The sequence below is a fragment of the Podarcis raffonei genome, chromosome 6 (genome assembly GCF_027172205.1).
Source record: "Podarcis raffonei isolate rPodRaf1 chromosome 6, rPodRaf1.pri, whole genome shotgun sequence".
Lineage (NCBI taxonomy): Eukaryota > Metazoa > Chordata > Lepidosauria > Squamata > Lacertidae > Podarcis > Podarcis raffonei.
In genome coordinates this window covers 55,174,011-55,193,830 of record NC_070607.1, presented here as the reverse complement: position 1 = coordinate 55,193,830, position 19,820 = coordinate 55,174,011, and the positions used below count along the sequence as shown (strand labels likewise).

The window sequence follows — 19,820 nt, the reverse complement described above, 5'->3', positions numbered from 1 at the left end:
ATACCGCCTTTGCCAACACAGCACTGCATTTTTTTATGTAAATACAAGAGAGAATATGCCTTTCAAGCTCTCAACGATGCACCCACTATCACACAGCAAGGGGGGATACTGGGGCAAATATATTTGTATTTGCAATGCCTAAATATACCCCCATCTGTCTCATTTATTTGAGGCACTGGTATACGGATTCTGTGCCAATTGTGGTTGCTCCAGTGCCATAATATAAAGGATTCTCCCTTCCACATTTAAGAGAAAATAAATATGCATATACTGTATGCATACATGTACATGCGATAGAATGGGAAGAGTTCCTTTAGCTAGACATACACTGGAAACAGCAACTGTTAGATCCATACACAACCTTATTCTGATCTTTCCTGTCACCAGATATTCTAGAATGGGGCACATGTATGATGATGCCAGATCAGCCCCTCCTGCGTTTCTCCCTCTTATGGAGACCAGTGTCTGCTTGAAGGAAGCCCAGATGGGAGCCACAAACCCCCATTCTCTCTCTTCATTGATTCCTTCTTCAGTAACCAGCACTAGAGGGAGGGACAACAATGCAGCTGCATGTTGGAATGATGCGGTCTTCTTCCTTGCCCCTCCCCACCCGCCCTCTCACCCATTATAGATCTGAAGCATTTAATCAAGCACAAATCCCATCTGCCATTAAGGAAATGACCCCTGGGGCTCCTGTCAAATATAGGGTAGGATCCCTGCCCCTCACAGAATCTGAGAGGGTTGATGAAATCAGAGGTGATGGGCTAGGATGCTGAGCTGCCCTAAAGGCAGAGGGTTTCCCAACTGAGATACAAAAAGGATTTGGCCAGTAGCAGAAAGAGCATCTCCATCATATGTATACAAGTCTGTCTACACAAGTCTGTCCTCTTGCGAGGAGCTGCATTTATGCAAAGACGGCAGAGTTTTATCCTCTTTTGTTATGCCAATTCCTATGCAGCAGATGCTCTTCTTGCAGTAATCAGTAATGCTCTTCTTGCTTGGTAATCATAGGAATTGTAACTCTATGAATCGGGAGCTTAGAGATCTGTGCTTAGAGTCCTCTGTTACTTGGTATCGTCATGAAATTACAGTTCCCATAATTTTATTTTTATTTCTTTAATGGGAAGCTGTGAAAGTTAAACTGGTACGAGAACATGTACATATGTAACTTAGATGTACAGTGATACCTCGGGTTACATACGCTTCAGGTTACATACACTTCAGGTTACAGACTCTGCTAACCCAGAAATAGTGCTTCAGGTTAAGAACTTTGCTTCAGGATGAGAACAGAAATCGTGCTCCGGCGGCGCAGCAGCAGCAGGAGGTCCCATTAGCTATAGTGGTGCTTCAGGTTAAGAACAGTTTCAGGTTAAGAACGGACCTCCGGAACGAATTAAGTACTTAACCTGATGTACCACTGTACTGTTAGGGGAACTTTCCAGTGCTGCTTAACTGTACTAGGAAATATGAAATTGTCTCACTCAAACTGGAGAACAGAAAATTAAAGAGAGGCCTGATAGCTGTCTTCAAATATCAGAAGGACTGTCATGCAGAAGATGGACTGGACTTGTTCTCCATTGCTTCAGAGGACAGGGCTTGGGTGGAAGCAGAGAAATGTCCTTTTGGTAAAACCTGCAGAACAGGCAACCTCAGGATGAGGTGAGCTCTCCTTCACTGGAGACATTTAAGCAAAAGCTGGGTGGTCATCTGTCAGGTAAGCTGTGCATCCTGCATGATAAATCCTACACTGAGTAAAGGGTTTGATAACCTCCCAAGCCCTTATGAAATACAGTATCCATTTTCTATGCTTCCAACTGAGTGTGGGAAGTCAGATGCTTTTACTTCTGGGACACCTTCACACATACCACGGAAAGTGAGCCTTGTGGACTGCACAGCTCATACTAGTCTTGCCCCTGTTACTTGAGGTGAGACACAGACAGAGGCACGTGGGGTGGGGCGAGCGCCCCAAGTGGGCGGGGTGAGCATCCCACGGGGGTGGGGCGAGCGTCCCATGGGGGTGGGGCAGCAAACATGGGGGTGCCGCTGCCCACAGCAAGCATCCCACAGCGGCGGCGTGGCGAGCGTCCTAGGGGGGCACCACGGTAACGTCACCCCCCCAGGGATGACACCCAGGGCAAACCGCATCCTCCGCACCCCTCTTCCTCCACCAGTGGGCACAGACCAGCACGGAGTGAAGCTCCTGCTCTTGCACATGGATCATCTGGATTGGGAAGCTCTGGAATAATACTTCTAATCCTTGAAATCAGAATGACTTGCCCCAAGGCATCAACACCCCTCAAATAATATGCAGGTAACTAGCAAGAACTGGTGGGAAAATGATTATCCACTTATCACCCAGGAGGTGAGCCAAGCTTGGGGGAACAGTGTTTCAAGCAACAGACTCTAGAGAGGTAAGTGACAGTAAGGGTCTACATTTTCTATGTGGAATGAGGCGGGGGGCACCTTGCTTTTATAATTGAATGGGGCACACACAGGTAGATGTGCTGGGGAGGAACCACAGCTAATTATACAGCACACACTTTGAATGCAGGTCCCAGGTTCAGTCCCAGGTTCAGTCCCAGACACCTTCAGATAAAAAGGAACCAGAAAGCAAGTGATGTGAAAGACCCTGGACAGCCACTGTTATCCTGGGCAGATAACACTGGGTTAAATAGTCTTTTGACAGGCAGCTTCCTAATACATGCGGCTGTCTTTAGAATGCATCTACTTTGCCAGGTTTGGCATTCCTGAGTCACAAAGGCACTGCAGGCTATGCGAGGAGCTTGCACATGTACCTAAGAGAAGGCACAATTTAGAGGAGTCTAGTTAACATACTGCGTAGGATGGCCTCAAAGTGCCTTTTAGAGGAGTGTAAATTTATGTGGGGTGGGGGTGGGGATTCTTAGAACTGAGGGGGAAAGTGCCTGCTCCACTGCTGCTTCTCCTTTAGTTCTGATCATTTTAAATCAAGCCAGTATTACCTTCCTGCCAATAGGTATAGCTATGCCTCATATAATGCCCCCCCTCACTGAAATATGTTCTGACTGGAGAACCTTTGTGTTGTCTATGCTGCACATAGTGTGACTCACCCATTCCAGGGGTGTCGGAGTCTGTGAGAGATGCAGAGGAGAGGTGCTCTGCAAGAGGGGGGGAAAAGGGTGGGTGTGGGGCGATCTCTGGCACTTAAGTCATATCAGATCCCTGCTCAAGATCCCTAAGGCAGCTGCAAAGGGTGCAGTGGGAGATGTCCTTTCTGGCATAATGTGACATTGCCTTTGCTCACCAGGGCTCTGTTCTCAAATCAGCAGAATTCAACTACTGTTTACCTTCTAGCAGACTTGGGGCTTTGCTAAGGGCAAAGAGCAGGTTGTTAAGTTAAGGCAGAGCTTTAAAAAATGCTAAGGGACTCGCTTCTTGATTGGTTTAAGGGGGGCACAGCCATAGCAAGAAAATGAACAGTCTGAACTCACTTAGCTGTCTGGAAGGCAAGTAAATATTCCCAGGAAAAGGATATGTATGTTGTTGTATGACTAAAGTAAAGGGTGGGGAACCTGCGGCCCTCCAGAGGTTGTTGGATAATAACTCTGTCACCCCTGGCCACTAGCCATGCTGTGGAGGCCTCCAGGTTCACACCTCTGGGTTAAATGGTAATGGGCTGTTGTTGTTGTTGTTTAGTCGTTCAGTCGTGTCCGACTCTTCGTGACTAGACTCTTCGTGGGCTAGATGAGGGCAAACAAACTGAGGCTCAATCCAGAGAAGACACATAAGCTCAGAGACATATTCTGGAATGGGGATTCAACATGTTTGGGATGGGTTTGTACTTGCTTTGAAAAGTCAGGTCCATAGTTTCAGCCTTACATCTAGATGACCAGGTGGCAGCCGTGGTGACCAGTGGTGCTGTAACCAGGTCTGAATTCCTCAGGAATTGGTGCAGCTGATACACTAGCCTAAGCTGGGCAACACTTTGCCCAGCTTAGGCTAGTGTATCAGCTGCACCAATTCCTGAGGAATTCAGACCTGGTTACAGCAAGGATGTGAGCAGGTCCACACTTATGGGACCACATTACCATGTTCTGTAATTTTAATAGTTATGTAGGGCAGAATTTTGGCAGATGAATCATCTCTCACCACTGCAGCACACATGCTCCTAACTATAAAAGACACCTACTTGGCTTGTTTTATATTGTATTTTATATTTAATAGGATTTTTTCATGTATACTGAAATCTTACTTATTGTTAGCTACTTTGGGCCTTGTTGCATGGAAATGCTACATAATTTGGGGATATAAAGCACCCATATACTTTTTGGATTATGAAAATTGGCATTTTATAAAAATGCAATTTTAGATTCTCAGCACTCTGTGCCACAAAACAAGGTTATGTGCTTTGTGGTGCAGTTGCAATAGGGATTCTTAAGGATCTCCCCCCCAATTCCCGTACAAACAGACCAGATCTGTACCCCCCAGACTGATGCGCAGATTGGGATTATTTATTATTATTTGATTATTAAATTTATATACCATCCTTCATCCAAAGATCGCAGGGTGGTTTACAGTCTAAAAACACAAAATATGTAACATAACAACAAACTAACTAACAAAATAAAACATATCCCCCAGGCACATTTAAAAGTCTGTAGATTGTTTAATCAGCACAGGCCTGGGTAAAGAGGAATGTATATGCCTGGCTTCACTCATTTACTATGTTGCCATTGCGTTGGAACGTAGTTACTCATTGGATTTTGCATTTCTCCAGATGTAGGAAAAAATGCATCTAGAAATACTATACATAGCTTGAGTGAAAATATCTATGTAAAATGGATTTTCATGTAGATGTTAAGAAAATATGCAGCATAACATGGAAACAGGATAGAATGGAGTTATGAATGAACACATGTGAAACTGGCATAGACTAGATATCTGATTATCAATTCCTAGCTGCAAATAGGCCTATTTCTATTCCATTAAGATAGTCTGGTCCAGCACTCAGTTTCACTTACTCTTTTGAGAGGGGAGGAATATATGCATGGCTGGGACCAAAAGTCAATTGAGTAGATAGAGTATGGCAGGGAAACTTCCTCTCTGCAAGCAAACTAGTGCTCCTTGAATGGATCATGGCACTGGACAAGAAAAATTAGAATAGCCCCTGAGTTGCTTTCCATGTTTTGATGAAAGAGAGACTAAGGCTGGTATTATTCCAAGTAGACCTGCTGAAATTAATGACTATGACTAAGATAGGTCCATTAATTTCAATGGGTCTATCCTTCCCCTCTTGGAGGAGAACATTTGGTCTGTCTCAAGTTTATGGTCATCAATAGCAAAGGCCACCAAATAACAAGGTTTTAATATGCCTGAAAGTCAAACTGTATTTCACAGCTGAGTCTCAGGTTTTATGCTGCCCCCCCCCCCCGCGAAACATAAAACATACATTGTCAGATGTAGAAGTAACCTGTGAGATCCCATAGAATTCTTTCAGATATGTTTTGTCTGTGGTCACAGTGTGGAATTGGAATAGCCTCATGTCACTAGTGTCTTATTTCAGTTTCTAGTGCCTGGTAAGTGATATGACTGCAGCATCCTGTGACAGCTACAGAAGCGGCTACTGAATTCAGCTGAGAGGTCTGTTCTCTGAAATCAGTGGGACTCAACAGCTACCATTAACCTTTTACCAGTCTTGGGGCTTTACTAAGGGCAAAGGGCAGGTTGTGCTAAAGAAGCAGCAGAAGGAAGTCAAGGGACTGGAGCTCCTCGATTTAAGGGGCACAGCAAGGGCAGCAAAAGGAACAATCTGGATCCACACGGCTGGCTAGAGGGAAGGTACCTATTCTAAGGAAGGCGCTTATTCCCCTGTGAGCATGCTCCTAGCTCCTGCATTAGTAGTACAAGAGAAACACAGGTCCAATTCCATCCTAAAGGGAATGAGACCACTCATGTTCAACAGATATGTAGTGATTAAATACCAATTTGAAAGAAGCTAAAGCAAATATATGTCTTGAGAATGGTTGAATGTGTGGGAGGGGTGGGCATGGCAGTTGCAAAACAGGTTACAGAAAACTAGACTATAACATAATTCCTTCACATTAAACTTTTCCAGCACAATTCTACGTTTTACCCAGAAATATGTCCCACTGAATTCGGTGGGCGCTTAGTGGGCGTGGGATTGCAGCCCTAAATCTTATTGCTGTTTCCTACTGCTAAATTCTCGTTAGCATAGCAAGATATGCCTTGTTTGCTGATGAATTAATTGCCTCCGTGCTATCTCCTATGGCCAATCATTGCATGGATTTTCATTTACTCCCTGCTTTAAACTTTTTGGAAATTTCTAATGACCTCTGAGAATGACTTATCTCTGGTTCTGTTATTATACATTTGCTTATTTTCCCTCTTCTCTCTCCTTTTAGATTGTTAGACATTATTTTGAAAGGTAAATCGCCTTGATTACTTCATCAGAAAGTATATCCCCTTGATTTAAGTGATTAGATATTTGGTCAGAATACTAAAAGCAGAAATAGCTGGGTCCATCTTCCACCTAAGAAAATTAGATTGATGGGAGAGGAGAGCCCTGTTCAGGGATTCTAAATCCCTCAAGCAATGAGGATGAGCTGGAGGGATAACTTCTGCTGCAGGCAGCCTTTTCTGCTTCTGTAGGCTCCCTGAACAATTTAGAGCTCTGGTCTTCCAGGGTTCTAAATCTTGTGGGGAGCCTTTATGAGCAGAGCAGGCTCCCTGGCTTAGAAGTTATCTCTCCAATGGAGATGGCAACAGAGTGGGAGGCAAAACTGGTCCTTGCTCCCCCTTATTGGGTGGGGGATTTAGAATACCTGCATAAGGTCAGTGTTCACACATCATCTAAAATCCACAGCTTTATATATGTGTGATTCCTATCACTATGCATATAGGCATATGTGGGAGGAAGCCTACCATTTCTTGTCACTTTCTGTAACAGGCTTACCAATATCACACCTCTAAGTAGCAAAGTACTGATCGGTGTGCTATAGGAAATCTGCAGATGACTGGCTCCATGGCAGGAGAGGAGGATTCTGGCAGAATAAATATACATGTGAACATTTCCAGTGTGTTGTTGAAGAAGCAGGATTATGTAACAGAAAGCACACACACAAAATCCCCAAGTTATTCACAGGAACAAGCAAATATTGGTGGCTCTCTAAATATTTGCCATTAAAAAATAAAGCAGCAATGTAAATTAACTAGTTTGCCTCCCATGGATATGTGAAGAGGCCCCTATTGATTTGTCCTGAATTTCAGCTGCAAAAATAAAATAAAAATGATCGAATATTTCCACATCCCAACAATCCTTTGAAATGATTTCCATTTTATGTAGAAAATGATGCTGAGAGACCTTGCCCAAGATTTCTGGTCTTGTACCCACTGAAGTACACTAGCTGCATTAAATAGAAATGTTGGTAGTATAATCAAAGATGGATGAGTGACTCTCCAGATTTTGTTGGACTCCAACTCTGGGCCAGGAATGATGAGGTTTATAGTCCAACATCTGGAGGTCCACAGGTTCCTCAACCTTGCCATAGAAAATTAAGCACAACCCTTAGCGCTAAGTTACTATTGTGCATGTGTGCTCCATACAACTTGGGTGGCCTGGACAGGCTATGTCCCACCCCAACAGCAGGGTAGCATCTAGCGTGTTGCTATCCTGCAGCAACAACAATTGCCAAGCAGTCATTTTTTTATTTCTTCAGGCCCTGGTAAAAAAACACTTGTCAAAACTGGGCCTGAGAACGCAGCTCCTAAGACCACATGCCAATGAATTAAACCCAATGAAGTAAATCCAACACAGAGATGGGATTTCGTTTTAGGCCTGCTAGAAATTGTGTAGTCAGGTTCTTATCCTGGAGCTGGTGCAAGAGTTATCATGGGTACTGGGCAAATGATATGAGGCTGAAGAATAAATGATGGCCTACATTTGTTTTATACTGACTCTTAGCGCACCCAACCTTCAATCTCTATTTTAATTCTCTATAAAATTAGGGTATTTTTCTTCCCTGACTGTCTTGATTGGAAGCACTTTAAGACAGATTCTTATTAGTAACATGAATATTGTATGGCACACCAGGACCTCTAGGGGCTCATTCTGACACAAATAACTCTTGTTGATTAGCTGTATTTTGTTAACTGCTCAGGCTAAAACACAATAATATTTCAAGCAGCCAAATGCTTTTAGAATGCTGCTAGGGGTTTTTTTTTTTGTTTCTTCCTTGTGAAACACAGCTTCTTACACTTAAAAGATAACCTTTTATGTCTCTAAACATGAATTTCAACCTGTTTAAAGACAGCCTGTCAGAAATCCACAGGTATATTTATTACAAAAAAGCTGCTTTCCAAAGAAAGATTAGCTTTCAGCACATACACACAGAGTATACACCCCCCACAGACCCATATTGTTTTCTCTCTAGTAAACACAGAAATTAAAAGCTATTCCGATTGAAACCTTCTGTTTGGAGGGTGCGATATTACTTTCGTTTCTTCTTAAACTACTGCTAAACATACCGATTTGCACAGAATTTCTACAGATTACAAACTGTCATCTTGTTCCTATTTTGTATCAGTTTGTCTCTCATAAGTAGTGTTGAAACAGTTACAGTTGGTGACGGGGGCTTTTGGGAAGATCTGAGCCAAATTATGTTTCTCTAATTGCTAGGGACATCTAGATGATTTGTAGGGGAAAAAACTATCACAGAGGCAATGTTCAGATAAGGTGGATAAGCTCCTTTGTTCTCTCTCTCTCTTGCTAGCTTTTAATTGCAAAAAAAGATGATTAATTCCTGTCTGATTTTAACAGAAGTCCATTTTTCCCAACCAAACAGCCTTAGAAAAAATATAGTATAATATAGAAAAATGATCTTATAAACCACTATACTTCTACAATTTAATGGAGAACAATTCAAGGCTCTATAGAGGCTTTATACTGTTATGAGTTTGTGGGGAGAAAGTAGATTACATGCAATATCCTTTTACCTCTGGATCCAGCAAGTGTTAAAAAAATAACCCAAGCTAGCTTCCTATGCTGAGGGATTGCCTGGGTGATGGGTCATTAAGAAAACAAAGGAAAGGGGGCTCTGTGCGAGATGGCAAACTAACTCAGAGATAGGGACAAAGCCTGAGTTGAGTGCTGAAAGTGGGAGAAGTGTTATGTAGAGGTAAAGCAGCAAGCTGGAGAGTAAGAGCAAAGTTTGAGAGCAGTGTCTGATTTCTGTTTGAATCCAAGGCTGTGGCTACGGAAGAAACAAGACCCCTTTGTGGTGTTAATGCTGTGAACCTCTCTATCGTTGGTTCAGTTTGTATATATGTGTAAATAAACCATATATCATAAAGACACCACAGTGTCTGCTGTGCCTCATTTCCAAATGAAGTGTGAACCTTGACGAAGTGCCTTGAACCCCTGGAATCTTGCACCACTAGGAGTTTGGAGTGGCATGCAAAAATACTTCCTCAGTCCTTTTTTTTTCTGGGGGTTCTCAAGGGTAAGCAGTACCAGTACCTTTTTTTCCCTAGAAGAAAAGTACTAGTTAAAAGTGTGGCACTTACTATAACAACTTCATGCTGAGTGCTGGCACTCATACCTTGATCTCCCTCCAAGGTCTGACTTCTGCTTGCCTTGCAGTTCTGTCTGCCTGGGGAACTAAGGAGGTCTGACACCCCCTTCCTCAGACCATCAGTCCTAAATTACTTCCACAATTTTATTTACCCATATATACAACCTGAGCATGGGATGGAATGGCTCATAGCATTAACAGACATTGCTCCCTCACTTGCTTTCTAGGGGGGCGTTCCCAAAGCCTTGGATTCAGCACAGAGCAAATTCAGCCTCTTGTGTCTTTCAGACAAGACTAAATGAAGACTAGCCCATGGGCTACTGTTTTCCTATCTACAATTTGATGTGGGGGGAAGGACTTATCCCCTCCTGAAATGGCTTCACATCTACACTTGACCAGCTCTTCAGAATGGATGCCTAACAGACTTGAGCAGGCCCATTGCCTTAACAAAGAGGCTGGTTTAGTAAGTTCAGCAATCTCTTCTACTACACACCCACATCTTACAGATACAAAATCACACACTTGGTTGGGACCCAACAATATAATCCAAACCAATCCCCCAACCCCAATGCCTAGCATTGCCACTTTTATTTTCAAGCGAAAGCAATCATGTGTGGCCCTGGTCCAGCACTGCACTCCTGATCTGGAATCAGGACATGCGCTAGTTCTCTGCCCCAAATCACCACCACAATCGGTCTTGTGTACTCTAAGTGCAGCAAATAGTAGGGGGTCATCAGCAGAAAAATGAAGCGGCTTTTTCTTCAAATTAAAAGTGGCATGATTAAGCACACCTTTTAAAAAAGGAAAGAAAGAGAAGTGGGATTAAAATAAAGTGTGGTTTGCCCCAGTTTCTACCTAGAAGAGAGGAACAGGCTGTGGTTTGCTACCGCCTGGAGAACCCTCAAAATAAAATAATAATAATATTTATTTATTTCTACCCCGCCCATCTGGCTGGGTTTCCCCAGCCACTCTGGGCGGCTTTCAACAGAACATTGAAAACAGAATAAAACTTCAAACATTAAAAACTTCCCTAAACAGGGCTGCCTTCAGATTTCTTCTAAAAGTTGGATAGTTGTTTATTTCCTTGACATCTGATGGGAGGGCGTTCCACAGGGTGGGCGCCACTACTGAGTAGGCCCTCTGCCCGATTCCCATTAAAAATGTGTTTTAAATATGGAGCTGGCTTCAGGATCCTTCCTACATGTTTATTTATTATGACATTTTTTTATCCCACTAACACTCCGAGGAGCTCAGGATGGTATGCATTGTGTTCCTATTCTTTCGTCCTCACCACAATCCTAAAATGTAGCTTAGGCTGAGAGATTGCAACTGGCCCAAGATCAACCAGGTTTGCATCTTGTCTGAACAGGGATCTGAACCTTGCTCTTCTTGGTTCAAGCCTCTATCTTTGACACCACACTGGCTCTCTGAGAATTTATAAAACCTGCTGCCATGCCAAAGTAGTCCTGTTTTTTACAACCGTCTTTAAAAGGAAAAAAAATGGTTGCAGCTTAAGGCTGCAACTCAACATATGTTATAAATTGGGGAGGGGCAAGGCCCCGCCAAACATCTAGATTCAGTAAAGGTTTAGAATTTGAGCAAACTCACAAATTCATGAATTTAGCAAGTGCTGGAAATAACACCAGCTAGCTTCCTCATGAGGCCAGCCTTGTGATGGCTCACTGGGGGTGGGCCACTGAAGACCCAAAAGACTGATAATGGCTTAATCTGTTTGATAAATGTTAGCCAGCTGCAAACCATAAGACTCTTTGCCCAGCATGGAGGGGGAGGCTGCCAGGCTTACAGTGGGTGTTGCTGTATGCAGAAGAGGGAGGAGTTGTTTCTGCAAGTGGTTCTGGGAAGGAGGAGGAGGAAGTGGACAGAAAGTCATATGGGGCTAAAGAGAAGAAGTCATAATGCAGGGGCACAGGTAGCATGGCTTCCTCTCTCTGCAGATCCGTGTTTGCTGCTCGTAGAAAAGCAACAAAGGACTGTCTTGTGATGTGAATGCTGGGAACTCTCTCCATCTAGACACAGGTTGTAATCATGTGTAAATAAACCATATTTCATAAAGACACTGCAGTCTCCGCTGTGCCTAATTTCCAACGGAAACACAAACCCTGGGTAAGCAGCTGGAACCCCTGGAGTCTCACACCACTTTGAGATAGAGGTGGGGTGTAACAATACACTTACCTGGGAGTAAGTCTCACTGAAGTCAGTGCATACCTTTCTTCCTCAAGTCTTGTTTAAAACATTATGCAATGGAAAGGAAATACCTTTTCGTCTGCTAAAGATTAATATAACTGATTGTGACCTGTTAGAATTGCTATGCTATGCAAAGCTATAAAACAAGCAGGGGTGGGCCTTCTTTATACTTCCAAATTATATTTATATATAAAATAAAACTCCTGCACCAAGGTAGCTCAAGCCCTATGCCAAGAAAAGCCATATTCTGCAATCTCTAACAGTAATGCCTGCCAACCATATTTGCATACAGTATACATGCTTGCTTTGCAGAAGTCAATCAGCTTCGGCAGGTCATGAGGAAGGACAAAATGCTATGCAGGGCACTGAAGTCAGGTCTGCCTGTGGCTGAAAATGGCTACTAAGCCTCTTCAGTCTCTTGGGATGTCATCAGGCATTGCTCACAACCTTTCCAGATTTTTGTTTCATATTAGTAACAGGATGTTGAATTCTACACTTGCATAGAATTGCAGAGTTTTCACAGCTCTTGTTATATGTACATGGTTTTCCTTTTCCCCTTTTCCTTATTATCGTTATGAACTATTGTAGCAGCAAGTTGCCAGTTATCAGTTCACCTCTGCTGTGAACTCACTAGGTTGCCTTAGGCCAGCCAATCGCTCTCTCTCTACAATATTGGAGGCAATAATAGTGACTTATTTTACAGGCTTGTTGTAAGGATTACAGCTAGATTTTGAAGCACTCGGAACTCTTGGAATATTAAATTTTATCATCTTTCTCATCAAATAAGGACCTAATACATTAGAACACCCTTATTAAGAAAGTCAATCCAGAGCAAGGATTGAACAGCCTTCAGATTACAAAAGAGTATATAGAGATGTGTTATACTTTCTTACAAATCTGACATCTAGAAAGCAATGCCCTTGGATGCCATCAGCCAACAACGGGAAGGTGTCCAGCTATCATAATTTTGTGTTTTCCTTTTAGTGCTTGGCAGTGATAGATGTTAGTAGGAGAGAAAACATCAAAAATTTCAAAATGGGAAGAGGTTAATCAACGACCCACACCCAACAACCTTACAATTTTGAAATAAAATGATGATTTGCCTTTTAAAAAGGGAACCTTTGATTCTTAGCATCTGTTATGAAAGGATTTAATGGAAGCATGGTGCAACACTTTCTGCCTTCCACTAAAACTCCCCCCCCCCCGGCCGCGTTTCTCCTTCCTTCTAGGGTAGAGAATGGAGAATCAAATTCTGCTGAAATGCTTGAAAAGCCTTATTGCAAACAGTTGTGTTTTGCAGACTTCTTCTGAATACAGAATTTCATTACTTTTTATGTTGCTTTCTTATTTAACAAAATACATCTGCCGGTACCTAACCGTTAAGGGAGGCTAGTTTTGCTGTCTAAACAAGTGCCATCCAGGCCCTCACAGCAGCTAGTGAACCATGGCACTCGGGAAGGGACTATGAGGGCTTCACAAGCAAGTGTAGTCATTGCATCCGTGTTCCAGGTGACTGCTTCCGTGATGGCAGGTCTTGTTTAGTGCATACAAAACCTCAGGCTGAAGCTTGCTCTAAAAACACTTCAGCCTTTAACTTATTGTCAAGCATCCTTTAAAATCAGAATGCCAAGGATGCACTGTGATCTTGCTGGAATCTGTACTTGCATATTATACTTGCTGCAGCACTTGGAAGCATGCCAGTGCCAGGAAGCAGCTTTGCACATGCCTCATGATAATGGTTGCCTCCATGCTTGCAATTTCTCTCTCTCCTTTGGAGTTGGGAAGAATATTATCTAAGAACCAGCAATCAAGAATCATCTTCAAATTTTCACAGCCTCTGTTTTCTGTCCTAGTCTCCAAATGTACACGATGCTCTACAGGATAAACTAGATGATATATCAGGTCCCTGCCTAGAGGAGCTTACAGTTACTCCAGAAACAAGGCAATGGAGATATTTAGGTATCTCTCGACAAATGAAAGGAGACAGTGACATGACAAATTATTAGACAGAGCACTGAGACTGTCAACTTTATTCAAATATGGGACTTAGAGAAGAATGAATTTATAGGCTTTGTGTTGTAAAGAGGTCCTGAGGCTGCCACTTGTGCCACTAAAATCCTATTGGCTTCAGTTCCAATTTGCACCTGTGCCACTTTTAGTCTTGTCTGTTTTATAAAGTATTACAGATCAAAATGGGATAGCAGTTTGCCACAATAGGTTGTTGAGAAAATACACTGGTAATATAAAAGGGGTTTGCTTGATAGGGTATGAAGGAGCATATAATTTGGATTTGATGCAGAAGAGAGTCACAGAAAAACTGGATACTCTGTAGAATGCAAGCAAAGCTAGAGGCAAAATCAGATGGTATTATGCTGAAAACTGGATGTGTGGGATGTATTAAGGATAATGAAGTACTTGGCTTCAATCATGGCTTCAGGAAATTGATGCAAGTTTTCGTAAAGGGGGAAATTGAGTGGCAGGCTTCTGTGATTGCAGTGAGTGACTAAAGGTAACTAAATCTAGGAGAATGCTACAAACCATCCAAGGGCCAATTCACATGACCATTTGGGCAAATGATGGCAATGAAATTATGCTGCCATATTGACTCCCTGTCCATGGTGAACACGTCATGCACCGATCCCACGAAGTACGGGCTCTCACTCTTAACATGCCTGCATGCAATAAAGAACCTCTGATCTTACGTGTTATTAGACTGGCAGACAGACCATAACCACAATGATTTTAAGTCATTTCTAGAAACCACTGCACCTGATGACTGAGTTACTCTGCCCAGCAAGAAGACATAAGGATAGAAAGGATATCTTTGCTCTCAGGTTACATATTTAGGACTATAAGCCCCACACCAACTATATCACCTTAGACCTGGTTTCTCCTCAGTCACAGAAGAGAGTTCCCACAGCACACCTACAGGAATGAGGCATAGCTCATCTGTTTACAAAGATTAGTCTTCCTCCCTGCCCCCTATCAAGAACAATTCGTTCTGCTATGAGGAGGGGGTGATGGTGCATGGCTTAATTGAGCAGGATGAAGATAGCTAAAAGAAATAATTCAGCATAAAGCAGATTGTAGGCATTTGTGCATCACATTGGTTCCTTTTTCTAGATCTAGCTTCTCTCTTCCTGGAATAATGAGGAATGTCCTTGCAGTACTGGAAATGGAAAGAATAATGTAATGGACCCTAAAAGATGGAAACCTTGGCCTACCGTGCTGCCATTGCCCATTAGCTTGGCCTGGAGATGACAAATTAAATATATATATATATTGGCTATATTTGATTAGAGATCTCAAGGCATTCCAGATGGAGTTAGGGATCATGATCCTTCCCTTTGCCCAAAATGTTTCCAGCATTCCTTCCTTGAAGAGGCCAAGAAATACCCTCCCCCTCTTTGAGAACCTTTGGCACCCCTGGAGGAGGAGGCAAATAAACCTGTCTTGCAATCCCATAATAATATTAATAATAATCACAGAATCACAGTGTTGGATGGGGTCCTGAGGGTCATCTAGTCCAACCCCCTGCAATGCAGGAATCTCAACTAAAGCATCCAAGACAGATATAATATATAGATATATCCCAGGCAAAACATACCCAACTCCCTCAACCATTCCCCATAAGGCTTGGTTTCCAGACCCCTGATCATCTTGGTCGCCCTCCTCTGCACATGTTCCAGCTTGTCAATATCCTTCTTAAACTGTGGCACCCAGAAATGGACCCAGTACTCCAGGTGTGGTCTGACTAAGGCAGAATAGTGTGGGACTATTATTTCCCTTGACCTGGATATTATACTTCTGTTGATGGAGCCTAGAATAACATTAGCTTTTTTTGTTGCTGCATCACATAGGATTGTTGTTGTTGTTCAAGGAGCAGTGCAATTCTTCCTTAAATGAAAATGGTGCAGACAGTCTAAGTCTGAAAGGTCAGTACAACTGCAGAATGTGCTCATCATCGCCATGGTTGGAAAGTACCCAGTGGGATCATCTAGTTCACCCCTGTGCCCTGCGGCAAGGTACATCAATCAAGGTGGGGACCCAGCCACATGTCAGTTCAGCTAAGAGTCCTTTGCTCATCCTGGTATCATTTCCAGGTGCTTGCAGAACTGCCAGCTGCTTTGCCCCACAATTCAGCCCCAACGCAGGCTCTTCTCACAGTAGCGCACTTCTCCTTCCCACTGCTTGTAGTGCAACCCACATCTCGTCAGGTGCAACCCCAACAGAAAAAAAAACCAGAAAAAAGGGAAGTAGGGGAGAGATCCAGAGATGCACGGGACAAGCTTCTACCGAAGCGCAACTAAACAGATGAAGCCCAGGGACTGTCCCTTCCAGCCCCCTGCCCCTCCGGAAAGGTTCTTCGGTGGGGCTGTGTGCCCACCCCATGCCTCTTTCCAGCTGCACTCAGAAACTGATGGACCTTTGCTTCAAATCCCACCGTCCCCGCTTCGATGCTGCAGGGCTGGCGGGTGGGAGGCGGAGGAGGAAAAGAAATGGGGGGTGCAAAATATGAACCCCGATAATTATTTTCCCCCCACACACGAACACACACCCCGACATAAGAGAGGAGGGCTTACCTGCGCAGTTCCGGCCGCTGCTTAGCGCGGGAGGCTTAGCAGACTGTCCGGGAAGGCTCCCTTGCAAGACCCCTCGAGAAAGGCTGAGCAGCCACAGCGGTGTGTGTGTGTTACTGTGTGTGTGCGCGCGCGCGCGTGCAGGAGGGCGGGGGAGGAAAGGGAGTTCAAATTCCTCTCCCACCTGAACCGCGGCGAGCGCGCGAGGTTTGCTTCCTCTGGCGAAGCTCCGACTCCAGCAGCAGCAGCTTCGCGACGACTGCGGGCAAATCGCTCCCCCTCCTCGACCGGCCGCCCACCTCCTTCTGCTGGTTTCTATGGCAACTGGGTAATGCTCAGCGCATCCTGCTTGCCAGCGCCGACTCTTCCCCACCAACACACACTCTCTCCAGCCGCTCTCCCTCCCACCACCCGGGTTGCGCGCGCGCAGACAAAACTGCACGCACACACATGCAAACATGTATGTCCAGGCGCACTGCGCGCGGGCTCTCGCCTCGGCGGAATGTTCCTCCCGCGCGCAGGTGGCAGTAGAACGCCTTAAACCCGCCTCCCGCACCTGCTTCTTCTCGCCCCCCCCCCGCTCCCCGCGCGCGCAACGCCGGGTTCTGCTGACACACGCAAGCGCGCGTGACTACAGGCAAGCGTGCGACACGTGTGGTGCTCCCTCAAGTGATACATGTAAGGACACACGAGCTTGCTCGCCAGGGACTATCTGTGCGCAGCAGGCCGGAAGACGGTAAATATCGAGGCCTTCCCGAGGAGAGGAGACGTCTCCTGGACAATCAGGTCTGTGCATGCTCCAGCCATACTGTTGTCCCTCAGGGCAGGACTTTGGGATGGAAGACCTACTTAGGAAGTCTGTCCCACCACGCAGCGGAATGAACAGAGGGCCCTCAGGTGCCACAGGGCTGCCTCACGTTAAGAAAAACGTAAGAAAGGCCCTGCTGGATCCAGCCAAAGGCCCATGCCTTCCAGTGACCTGTCCTGTCCTCAACAGCATTCTCCCCCCTTGGAGTTCCCAGCAAATGGTATCAAGAGGCAAACTGCCTGAAGGCATAGACATTATGGCCAAGTATACGTAAGGATCCTGGGAACTGGTGTTTCTCGCTCTCAAAGCCCCTCAGAGCCATCCCAATTGGTGGTCATTGCTGCACCTTGTGGGAGGAGCGAGTTGCATAGTTTAACTTCACTTCTGAAGTGAAGTAATACAAATGACCATTGAAAGAACACCCTTCCCCCATAAGACAATGAAGGCCAAGCTAAAATTACCCAACTGCACCAATGCATCACAGACTCCTTGGTAATGCCAAAAAGGATGATCGATGAAGTCATCTAAAGTGGAACCCTAACATTGGAGAGATGACCACCCATGCATTTTCATGGACTACCCTAACAACATGGTCTCCCTAGCCTAGCAAAGTCTTTGGGTTTGCTTGTGCAATTAGGTAACTTTACAAGATACAGTATACCATTCTTGTAGACCACTGCAGAAGCAGCATCTACTTACGGAGCCTATTTCTGGGATGTTTTCTACGTTTCTTTTCCTGCTCTAAGAGTATCAGCAGCTCTTATAAGATTTTCCTGCAGGAATCCAGGCTCAAGTGGGATGTGCGCTTGTCATTTGGACTGGAGGACTGACTTGCAGTAGACTTGGAAGTAGGGCCACAGTTGGATCCCCCTACCTGCCCTAGGTAAAGTGCCTCTTAAAAAGTGCTCCCCAGATGAAGCAATCTACCAGGTGCACCTACTGCAGCCTCATCACAGCAGCAATGTCAGTTCACTGACATTCGTCTATGCTAACCAATTAAACAAACAACAACTCCTAGAGGGAGGGAAGTTTTTGCATGTGTGAGAAGATGTGACAGTAACTGCTGTCCCTGGAGGACTAGAGTGGTGCGGTAATAGGCTGAAGAAAATTTCCGCTCTGTATTGCAAGTTCTGGTAGCTGGTAACCAGATGGCCCCTAAATACCCAATTTTTAGTGATTTGCAGTATTTTGCTCCTTTAAAAAAGTACGTTTCTTCCTCTAGCCAGTATGCCATCCATTGCTGTTATGGGTACTTTGTGGAATATGGCTAGGTGAGCACCACATGCCCCTACCTGAATAGTGCTTGTGCCATCACTAGTATGTGATACAACTCCTCTGCCCCAAATTTTTGGGTCTTTTAAAAAAGAAGCATTAGAGGCTGTGTGCCCCTCAGCTGTACAAATCATGTGCATGAGTGCTCAATCCAGTCACTTAAAAAAGCAACAAGCTCGAGTAAAGCCATCTATCCAGCTCTCTCAGTGGTGCCCTGCAATTTTGTCAACTGTTGGTACTTGAGTTACTGCTTTGTAACAAGTGAGCAAAGGCATTCTTCTTCCTGCATATAGCCAATGTTATGAAGTGCCTACCTGATTTAGTAGGCACTAGGCACTTCATAATATAGCAGGGGGACTAGTCAATTTTAATTTCCATGTCTAGGTGAAGAGAAAGTGGTTTGGGTTGTTTTTTTAAAAAAATAGAGGCAAAGAGCAGTACAGCTATCCTCTGAATGTATTCTGCCCTGGATTGCCTGTCTCTCCCCACTCTCTCCCCATAAGCTTCCATTATATGTAGATGGGATAAAATGCTAGAGAACTTGTGAGACTTGTACTAAAGCTAAAATGTGACTTGCTGTCTATGCGGGGAATGCCTGTACTTGTTAAAATCTGTTCAGTGACAAGTGGATTATACTCTCCACTCCACAGTGCAACCCAAGCTATTGTACAAAAAAAAATCAAAGGCCTATGCTGAACTTGGATGAAACATTTCTCTGGAAATCTGCAATGTTTTTGTCTTATTTTGTACTTAGCTGTTTCTGCCTACTGTATCCCCCTACCCCTTCTGTCCTTGTTCCTTGTTCTCACTGCTTTCTTTCAAGTGTCTTGCCAAAGTCCACCGAATCAGCATCATAGCCAAGTGAATATCTATACCCAGCTTTCCCACAACCAAGCCTTCTCCACCACAGAAAATTTATCCCCTCCCATAAAAGGCCCAGTGCAGCAAAAAGGAATTATTTAAGGAAAGTGGGGAGGGAATCTGCATGCAGTGCATAACTTTCCACAAAGCTCAGCATCTCTTTGCAACATTATGTAAGATAAGAAAGTTGTATTGGCCCAGTTTCCAAAATGTGCCGCTGGGACAGAGAGAAGCCACAAGGGCTAGTTCATACAACCTTTTTAACATGTAGGTCACAGCTTGAATGTTGGACATGGTGTTCAGTCTTGTGAATGCTCCAGATGTATGGCCATTGCTTATTTGAAAACCCTCCACAATGTGTCATAGGCTAGAAGTTAGTGGTGAGCCACAATCTCAACACATAATGGAGACATGCAGGACCATTCACAATGCCAGACAGTGTCAAGAAATGTAATCTCCCGATGGGTAACATAGCTTTGACCCAAGTGATTTTTCTTAATGTTAAACAACATCTGAAGCAGAAAA

The 19,820-nt window shown here is 44.2% G+C and overlaps 1 protein-coding gene across 4 annotated transcripts in view; it reads right to left on the bottom strand.

Moving 5' to 3' along the window:
- PACSIN1 (protein kinase C and casein kinase substrate in neurons 1) overlaps positions 1 to 19,820 on the bottom strand; it is a 64,460-nt gene that overhangs the window by 32,444 nt on the left and 12,196 nt on the right. Inside the window, exon 1 of one of the 4 annotated variants that reach the window (XM_053393042.1) lies at positions 16,358 to 16,825. The exons of 1 other annotated variant lie outside the window; for it this stretch is intronic. The gene's annotated coding sequence lies outside the window, so the exon portion shown is untranslated. Of the gene's footprint in view, positions 1 to 16,357; positions 16,826 to 19,820 lie in introns of those variants that run through there. 2 more of the 4 variants (XM_053393041.1, XM_053393044.1) reach the window with 2 other exon arrangements.